Here is a 10,839-nt window from a genome sequence, read left to right on the forward strand (position 1 = left end):
ATGAAAATAAGATATCAATATGGAAATGATTTTTACCAAAGATATTTGAAAATACGTGTATAATTTAATATGAAAATAATAAAAGAAAAGTATAAAACTTCATTGCTTTAAGTGCTTTAATTAGATAATGCATGAACAAGATATTTCTATTTGAGAGAAGGAAAATAAATAACACAACGTATGGCATGTGCACAAGACTGTCGGTAGCAATCAATGCGCTAATAAGATGATTGGATTATATTGGGTTTCCGTTCTTATCGTAATAATTATTTACACACTTTTTCATATCCTTTTGATAAAGATATTATTATCATACAAATATTTTTTTCGTATAAATCTTATTCCTATACAGACATTATTTTCGTACAGATCTTATTTTCGTATGAATCTTATTTTCACAAGGATATTATTTTCACCACAGCTTTTATTTTCACATATCTTATTTTCTTAAAATTTTTAGTAAAAAACAGAAATTATTTTCACACAGATCTTATTTTCATATAGGTCTTATATTCGTGCGTATTATTTTCGTACATATCTTATTTTTTCGTATAGATCACATTTTCTTTATGATCTTATTTTCGTACATGTAGTATTTTCATACAGGTATTATTTTTTACATATATTAAAGATTTTATTTTCGTAGAGTACTGTTATTATTTTATTTTCGTATGGTACATATTCTTATAAAGATCTAGATCTTATTTTCGTAGTTGTTGTTTCAGGTTAACTTTGCTATAATTCTTTCTTTTATTTTGATACTTTTCACCACAAACATTTCTTGTCTTATAAGAAAACATTTACTTCTTAAAACTTTTTTGCAAAATCATTTGAAATAAAGTTATTACTATTTAAATATAAGTTATGAACTATGTAAATCTTATATATTTTCGTAGATGTACTCTTGGTTATATGTTCATGCGTTCTTTCTATACTTAATTGGAATATTACCACATTTGCTGCTCAAACGTCTAATATTTCATTACAAAACATTTCATTCCTTATTATTTCATTAAAACAAAATCATTTAATAACAGCAAAATAGTTTTTGATACATAGACCTGGTCGTATTTTCGGTCAATATTTTATATAAAATAATAACAGATTTATAGATAAAAGTTGTAAAACGCAAGCTCCTTCATTCCTAGAATTATCTCCATTCAATTGCCAATTGATTTTTTAGTATTTGTTATTATAAATGGTATCTACTCTAGACTTAAGATAATTATTTGTTGTTTTTTTTATGTCAAAACTCAAATCATGCATGGCAATGTTCATAACTCTAGCATCTTTTTTCAAGAGCTATTTCCTCTTAAACTTATAATTTTACGTAAATAATTTCAAAGCCATTTTGCTCTTACCATTTTTGTTTTTTAAGGGATTGACTTCAGATTTCAAATTACTGTCTTTCCCATTAAAGCATTGAAATTTCTGTTTAACATTTATTGACAAGGTCATATACAATATGCATTGTGTTGTGCAAAAAATACAGAATATTTGAGTGCTATCTCTTGATACTGATACAGAGAGATATTTCATAATTGATTTTTCTTTCATAGTTTTGTCTTCCTTACTGCGTTCAGTATTTAATAAGTCGACCTTCGCTGTCTCCTGTGACAGCTCTTGTTTTTAACTTACGATTTATATGCTCAGAGTTTATAAAACTATAAGGCAATCCATCTCATCACTTCGCGCCTAATTCAAGGGGAATATATAAGTACCTTATTGGTCACAAAATTATATATGATTTTTGACATCACTTCCATAGCTGTCATTAAACTTAGTCCTTTTCCATGCCTCACTCGTCTTTTAACAATAAAAATGAAATATTTTGCCGTCGGTTACATTTTTTTTTGATGAAACCGTGAGCCACTTTTTTGTATTTCAGACCAGATCATATATGATATGTAACTCAACAATTTCAAATCTTCATTTTCCAGTTTATCAAAACTGTATACCAGGATTATGCCTTAGGTTACTACTGCTGTCTGGTGATGTTGAAGAAAATCCTGGCCCTGTCTCTGATGACAGTGAAACAAGAATTCTCTCGGCAATAAGTGCCCTTGAATATAGATTTATTGAACAATTTAAAATTTTCCAAGCAGAACTGACAGAGGTAACATCAGAAGTTAAATCTATTAAAAGTGAGGTAGCAAATTTACGCAATGAATCTGCCCAATTAAATAAGGCTCAGTCTCAATTGCAATCAGATGTTGATACAACTAGATCTGATGTTGAGGACATACATGGATTACAAGAAACCCTACAGTTAGATGTAGATACTATTGGATATGAAAATGATTGTAATAAAGACAAAATTGACAAGTTAGAAGAGAAAATTGAATTTTTAGAGAGAGATAAAATCAAAGGTAACATAAGAGTATTTGGGCTTCCTGGAGATGAAATGGAAACTGTTGAATCTCTGAAGAGTGAAATAATAAAAAGTGTTAAAGGTTGCATGTCCTAGTGAAAATTGGGCATCAGATGACATTAAATTTGCTAAGCGTATAGGAAACAAAGATGGCATAGTGCTTGTAGGGTTACGTTATGATGATAATAAATTCAAAATATACAGGGGGCGTAATGTTTTACGTAGTGCGGGAATTCGTGTAGGAGATAACTTAACAAAGAGTCAGCGTTCTCAATTATGGTCTCCTAATCAAAGTGGAAAGAGAGGTTACTATTATAAAGGCAAACTTGTTGTAGAAGAAAAAAAGTCTAAGGAAATAAATGTTGCAGGCGTAGAAAATAAAGGAGCGAGGGTATTTAAACGTGCAACGAGACAAACTATGGACATTGAACATGACATAATTCATGAAGATATTAACTTTAACAAGCAAACAGTGGAATTCAGTGATATGAATGAAAATTCTGAGAATGGCAGTGGAGCCAGGTAAATATCATCTTATATAGACATTGACAATTACAATTCAAGTATGGTGTAGGGATGTGGTCAAGGCCCTCACAGTGTATTAACATTAAACATAGCTTGTTGGAACATTGATGGTATAAAAATTAAATTTGTGACAATGATTTGTTGGAATATTTAAATCAGTTTGATATTTTTTGTTTTTTGGAAACATGGTTAATTGATGAAACGGACATTCCACAAACATTTTCAAACTATGTATACTATTTTGTCAAGGGTAGTAAAACTACTCTGTGCGGTAGAGCGATGGGTGGAATATTGGTGTATGTAAAATGCTCTATATCTCATTATATTTCACGTAGTTTGCCAGAATGTGATTTTGGTTTGTTTTTTTAAACTAAGTGAAAATATTTTGTATTCACATAAAGAATCTGTTCTTTCTTTTACATATTTGCCTCCAGAACAGTCTCCTTATTATTTAAATAAGTTAAATAAAGGTATAGATATGCTTGAAGACTCTGTACTAAATATATTTGATAATGGGTGTAAAGATATTATGTAACTAGGTGATTTTAATGCTCGGATAGGAAATTTGCAAGATACTTTAGAGTGTAATATAAATTCACCCGATATTGATGGCTATTCAGAATTATTTGTTACAGATGAAGCAATTAATGAGAGAAAGTCTTGTGACCTCAAGACAAATTTTTTTGGTCATAATTTACTTAATTTCTGTAAAACATATATGTTAAAAATTGTTACTGGACCTTTTTTTGATGATAAGGATATAGGTGAGTTCACATATATTGGACCCACTGGGAGCAGTATTATTGATTATCTTATTGAATCTGACGATGTTATACAGTATATTACTTCATTTCAAATTGGAACACGTACTGAATCACCTCATTTTCCTGTAAGTTTTGAATTAAGATCTAATATTGGTGTTAATGACAGGGTTACAGAAGTTAGTTTGAAACAAAATGAACCTAGGGTATATTACAATTTTAATGAGGAAAATACTCAACATTATCGTGATCAATTACTTATGAATTACGAATTATTAGTTAATATATGTAGTAGAATTTGTGACACAGAAATAGACATTGAACAAATTGTAAAATCTTTTAATAATTTTCTTTTAGAATGTGCTAGTTGTTGTATTAGAAAAACTAAATTGTACCATTCATTGTTAAAACAACCAAAATGGTTTGATAAATACTGTACTGAGTTAAAATATCAGAAAAATAGATGTTTAAGAAATTATAGGAGGAATAAAACTGAAGTATTATTAAATGAAATTAAACTTTCTAGGAAAAGATTTAAGAATATATGTGAACAAAAAAAATAGGAATATAATGAAAAACAGTTAAATGAGTTGATCGAAAAATGTAAAAATCCCAAAGCTTTTTGGAGAAAGGTTAAATCTATGAGTTCAAATAGAGAAAATGTTCAGAATAATATAACTACAGATGCATGGAAAATCTATTTTGAAAATTTATTTAATGGTGATTGTGAGACCATTCTAGGTGATAATGACAGTATTAATGACGCTTCTATTGATAATGATATAGAAGATTCCATTTTTAATGCAGAAATTACTGATGAAGAAATTTTGTATGCCGTTAAATCATTAAGACGTGGGAAAAGCCCTGGGGAGGATAATATTATTCCTGAATTTTTCATAACAGGAGTTGATATTCTTTTACCTTTTTTGAATGAAATTTTTAACCAGTTATATGATACTGGTAAATTTCCAATCTCATGGGGAAAATCAGTTATTGTAACTATCCATAAAAAGGGGGATTACAATACACCAAGTAATTATAGAGGTATATCACTTCAAAATGTATTAGGAAAAATTTATACTTGTATCTTAACTAAATGAATAACATTTTATGTAAATATATTTGACAAAATAAGAGAGTCTCAAGCAGGGTTTCGTGAGGGCTATTCTACGACAGATAATGCTTTTGTTCTTCAAGCTATTGTAAATAAACAACTGTCAAAAAAGGGTGGTAAACTGTATGTGGCCTTTGTGGATTTTATGAAGTGTTTTGATTTAATAAACAGAAATAAGCTTAGGGAAATATGTCGACAGAACGGTTTTAAAGGGAAGTTGTATTCAGCAATGGTAAGTTTATATAGTTCTGTACAAGCTTGTGTTAGAACAAATAATGGTTTAACAGAGTATTTTGACTGTCATATAGGCTTAAAACAGGCTTAGCTTCCCCAATACTTTTAGTCATTTTTATTAATGAATGTGTAAAGGAAATAGAAAATTGTCAGCTAAAAGGTATTCAGTTGTTTCCAGATGTTACAGAAATATTGACATTATTATTTGCAGATGATTTAGCTCTGACTTCAGACACTGTAAATGGACTCCAGAAATTGCTTGATTTGTTAAAACAATTTTGTGATCAACACTTTGTCAAGGTTAATCCTAGCAAAACTAAGGTTATGGTTTTTAAAAAGTGGGGGGGGGACTAAGTATGCATGAAAAGTGGTTTTTTGATGATAACAGATAGAGACTGTATCAAAGTTTTCATATGTAGGCAACTCTTTCACAAGCAAACTGTCTTTTCCTTATATGGCACAGGACCAAAGTATCAAAGCTAAACGAGTTCTTATATCTATTCTAAATAAAATGTATGAGTATGGACAACTTCCAAAACATGTATTTTTCGAAATATTTGATACAAAAATCAGTCCAATTTTGTTATATGGGAGCGAGATTTGGGGTGCTAGTGAGCAAAAATTCACTGATTCCATTCAAAATTATGCATGTAAAAGATATATGTGCCTTAGTAAAAAAAAACAATTAATATAGCTATTTTGGGGGATTGTGGCAGATATCCAATATTTATTACAACTGCTAAAAGAGTTATTAAATATTGGTGTAGAATCTTAAAAATGGATGAACAAAGATATGTAAAAAAAGCATACAATATGATGAAATGTTTTGATAACTATGGACAAAATAATTGGGTTACATATGTTAAAAATTTACTTATGAGAAATGGATTTGGGCAAATTTGGTTTGATCAGAGTGTACCTAATGAAAAGTTATTCCTTCATCAATTTACTCTTAGACTTAAGGATCAGTATCTTCAAACTTGGCATTCTGATGTTGGAAATAGTTCTAAACTGTCATTGTATGCAAATTATAAGTTAACTTTTGAACATGAAATATATCTGAATTGTGTAACAATTAACAAATTTAGAAATGCATTGGGTAAATTAAGGACCTCTTCACATGACTTAGAAAAAGAAAGAGGGAGGTATTCTAACACTGAAAGAAATCAAAGAATATGCAAACTTTGTAATACTGAAATTGAAACTGAATTTCATTTTGTTTTAAAATGTCCCAGATTAACCTCTTTTAGAGAGAAATATATCCCATCTAAATTCTATCTGTCCCCTAATATTAATAAGTTCAATATTTTGATGTCATCGAAAAATGAAGATTTTATAATGAGATTGGCTGTGTTTGCATATTGTGCTTTTCAAGAACGTAAAATGTTGCTAAATGATATTGTTTAAATATGTATTTATTTATGTATGTTCACATTCTGGTGGGTAAATACTTTGATAAATGATATTGTTTAAATGTGTAATTATTTATTGTATCTACACATTCTGGTTGGTAAATACTATACATATATGTTAAAAAAGTTTATTTCTGTCACTTTATATACATTTATACTAGTAGTTATAAGTTGTAATTGATCTATATAGAACACTGGCACTACATCATGTCATGCTTGTAATGTATATGTTTTGATGATATAGGCCGGAGGCCAAAATCAAATAAATCTTTTGTCATTGTCATTGTCATTGTCATCGTTTCCAGCATACTGCTAACATGCCCTCTTAATTAGAAAGCAGGCATCAATAACAATGTTTCAAGTCTTATTGAATATATATCCCAGTTTGCATTACAATACAAAAACATGAGACAAATACATTTGTGTAATAATAGATAATAATAAACAGTTACGTGAACATGTGAGGGCAACAGTGTATGAATATATTACATGTACATGTAAAGATATAGTTATATACATTAAGGCGTATCCACAATGCCTAATGTAATACAAGAACAATAAAGAGAAACAAAATATAACAAAATGAATTTAATCTGCCGAAATGCGTAACTGTGTCTGCTTGAATATTATTGTTTGGTGTTTAATCTATTTTTGTTTAGTATCTAATTAATGTGAAATTTTGGCTGTCAGTGACGCGCGTTTTGTGTAAACAGTGATATATGAGTATGATTTATTTGCATGCTTTTTATATATCCCTCCCGGCAATTATGTGCATTTAATGTCATTTTGGAATCACTTGAACAGTATATTCGTAAATATAGTGATTATGAAAAAGTGTCAGTAATTGGCGATCTTAATTCTAGGTGTCGTGATCGATCTGATATTTTTGAATGTACTGATAATTTTGATATATTTCAACTTTAGATAAAATGAATCGGTTAGTAAGTATAAATGATATTCCTTATAGATTTTCTATGGATAAAATGATTAATTGTTTGGATGAAATGATTAGTTGTTCTGGTAAGAAGTTATTCAATATTTGTGTTAGCAGCGTACTTCATCTGAAATGCGCTACACCAGATTCGAAGCGAGAGAATTTTCCACCGGTTTGATTGTGATAACGTACGGCTTCTTCTCTAAAATTCACTGTTTCGTTTACATTTATGTATATTAACTGAAAACGCTGACTTAAGGAAGTTGTAAAATGCCGTCATCTGAGCATCATGCCCATTCTGGCTAGAATAACCGCGGGACATTTTCCGGAAATGATAACGTATGGCGCACATTTTCAACTCTGCTGAATGCGTTTCTTCTTTATGATAAGAGTGCGAAAAATAATGTGAAATGTGAAAGTCTACTTAAATTTATTTTTTGTACTGGTATGACACAAAGACTACAAATATTTGTAGAACGCTGGGACTTTAGAATAGCTCATATACTGTTAATATCCTCTCGCATGGCATTCCAAAATTTTATCCGCAAAGGCAAACTTAGAAAGCGGCCAATTGGCCACTAAGATCAAATTATTATTAATCAAAAGGCTGCAAGCTCTGTGGTATTTTCTGATCTTTGCAATCTAAACCGCACTGTATATCTGCAAATGTATTTTCCTGTATAAGTTTATCATTATGCACTATAGTTCATCTTGCAGGGCACCAGTTTGATACATACGGAATTTTACATAACTAGAGTTGCATCAAAAAATCATTTATGTTCATTTTTTATGACAGCCACACTTTATCCTTGCATATCGTTGCTACTTCCTTTACTACCTACTTACCCTTGCACCACGGAGAAGTTTTACTTGCAATGCCTGAATAAAATCATGTAATTCTAAATTAAGACTTTCCATTGCATTTCAGATATGTAATCCTTATTAATTTCGATGTATTTTGTTCACGATAAACATGTTGCTTAAAATTGATGAACGTAATTTAGCGAAAATCTTCTCGCCAAAGCAGTCCGACATGTAGCTTCCAGTAAAAGTCAAAAGAATTTGATATTGTTACCAAAAGTAAAAACGACTACATAAAAGATTTACAGGAAAGAATGAGGAAAACACAAGAAATAATTAAAACTCATGTAGACAGGGCAAAAACAAAACAGAAAGAACAATATGACAAGAAGGTTAAAGCTGTAAAAATATCAGTTGGTGATCGCGAGTTTTGGTCAGGACACTTGTATTTGAGGATAAACATAAAATAGCGGATCAATTTGACAGGGATGTCTCTTAAGTTATAGACCAACCAAGGTTACATATTTGAAAGATTGACCTTGACCTCAGTTTTTCTTCTATCATAATTTAGAACTGCTGGTGAGACATCTATGTATGAAGGAACTTTACTCAAATCAGATGGTTGTAAAATGGCTGTTGTACTCGGGAGTTTCAACTCCTTGTTGGTGTATCCTGTAATTTCTAGTGATTCGTTTGGCTTCAGAATAATCTTATCATGACTGGCACTCCTTACTACAGCGAGTCTGTTTTTATTCCGTGATCAAACAGTTCTTCTTCGATGCCGAATTGGACACACTAAAATTACCCACTCTTATCTCCTCACAAATGACAATGCCCCTTTCTGTGTAGGTTGTAATGAAAATTTTACTGTCAAGCATTTTCTTCTTGAATGTCATGATTTTTCACAGGCCCGTAATAGATTTTATTCTGTAAATTCACTCAAAGAACTTTTTAATACAATTCCATCAAAAAACATAATTGATTATTTAAAAGAGATAAACTTGTATTCTAGGATCTAATTGGCTCATTTCTATTGTCATTTACAATGTTTAACATAATATTTTAAGCCTATTATAGCATTCGGCAGATATGGCCAGTTATGTGTTGACGTGCCGTAAAAAATCCAAACAAACATATATTCCTTTTTAATTCTTTTTCTCGTACAATCATGGTTCTAAAGCTAAGATACCATCCAGTATGCAAATTGGCCTTCTGTAAAAACTGTTCACCAACGTTGTGTTGACATTCTTTTAGAAGTTCTTGTAAAATATTTGTACCTATAATAACTGGAACTTTACCCGAGAACCTTGTATCAGGGGTGACTAAAAATAAACATGTCAATGACTTTGAATTTGGAATACCATTAGGCACCTGAAGATTTACTTCAATATAACCTTTATATGGAAGATCTTTTCCATCAGCGCATTCTATGTTTAAGATTTGACCAACTGGTTGTATTTCAATACCTAATAAATATTTATTGTAAAATGATTCAGACAAGATGCTTACGCAGCTCCCAGTATCAAGTAATGCTGAAGTATCAATGTTATTCAATCTAATTTCAACTTCATTAATTTCTCCTACTAATTCTTTGGGATCTGAAATTCTAGTGCTGCTGTTTGATCCCGTAACAGAAGCACTTAAGCTTTTGGACAATCCTTCATCTTATGACCCTTCTCTTTACATAAATGGCATTCTGTCTGGCTTAATAAAATAGGACAATTTCTTTGCAAGTGGCCTTTCTGGTTACACGAGTAACATGTAGGAACTTGTTGATTCTGAAAATAACAGTCTTTTTGTAAATGTCCTTTCCTTCCACAATAATTACATGTTGGTATAAAATTACCTCGTGCCAATGGTCTCTGTGGTCTGTAAAAACCTCTTCCCTGTCCTCTACCATAACTTCTTTGAAAACCTCTACCTCTTCCTCTATAAGTGGTACTTTCTTGAAATTGTGATTCTTTCTGTTTTTCCAAATTAGTAATTCTGTCATTGATACTCCTTAATAATTCCTTCATTTCTCCTATTTCATTAGATTCCTTCTTTTCTATATTTATGGTTGCTTTACATGTTTGTTTCTCCTTAGAGGTGCTAGACGGTCCCCGCAGATCAACTTCAATTTTCCTAAGTTCACGTTTAAACTCATCATAATTCTTGATCTTGTCATAAAGATAGGCACTCATATGTCTAAGTTCTCTATTGAGGCCATCATACAAAACAGCTTGTAAAATGTCAGTTTCAGTACGCTTAAAAGCATCCAGCTTAACAGCTTGATCAAATAATTCCTCAATTCTTGATGCAAATTTCTCGACTGATTCATCGGGCATCTGTTGTGAAGAGTAAAATTTCTTCATTACACTCTGTTTTGATTCCACTGTACCATAATCACTTTCTAGTTTGCTAAAAATTTCTTCAATCGTCACAGAGGGCCCAAGTCTTCTTATCTTGTCTCCTGCGTTACCCTTCAGAGCTCTTCGAATACCTAGTAAAATTTGTTCCTTGGTGAAGACTTTTTCTGATAAAACAGATTCTACTTCATACTTAAAAGTATCCCAAGTGACTTCTCCCTTGCCTTCTTCACCATAAAACATAGAAAATTTTGGAAAATGAAAATTTCCATACTTAGGCGTTGGATCGGAAGGAATAGCTTCATCCTCATGCTTTATTTTATCAAAGGCTTTTTATAA

Source organism: Ruditapes philippinarum, unplaced genomic scaffold (genome assembly GCF_026571515.1).
Source record: "Ruditapes philippinarum isolate M1 unplaced genomic scaffold, ASM2657151v2 ctg5175_1_1_1_1, whole genome shotgun sequence".
Lineage (NCBI taxonomy): Eukaryota > Metazoa > Mollusca > Bivalvia > Venerida > Veneridae > Ruditapes > Ruditapes philippinarum.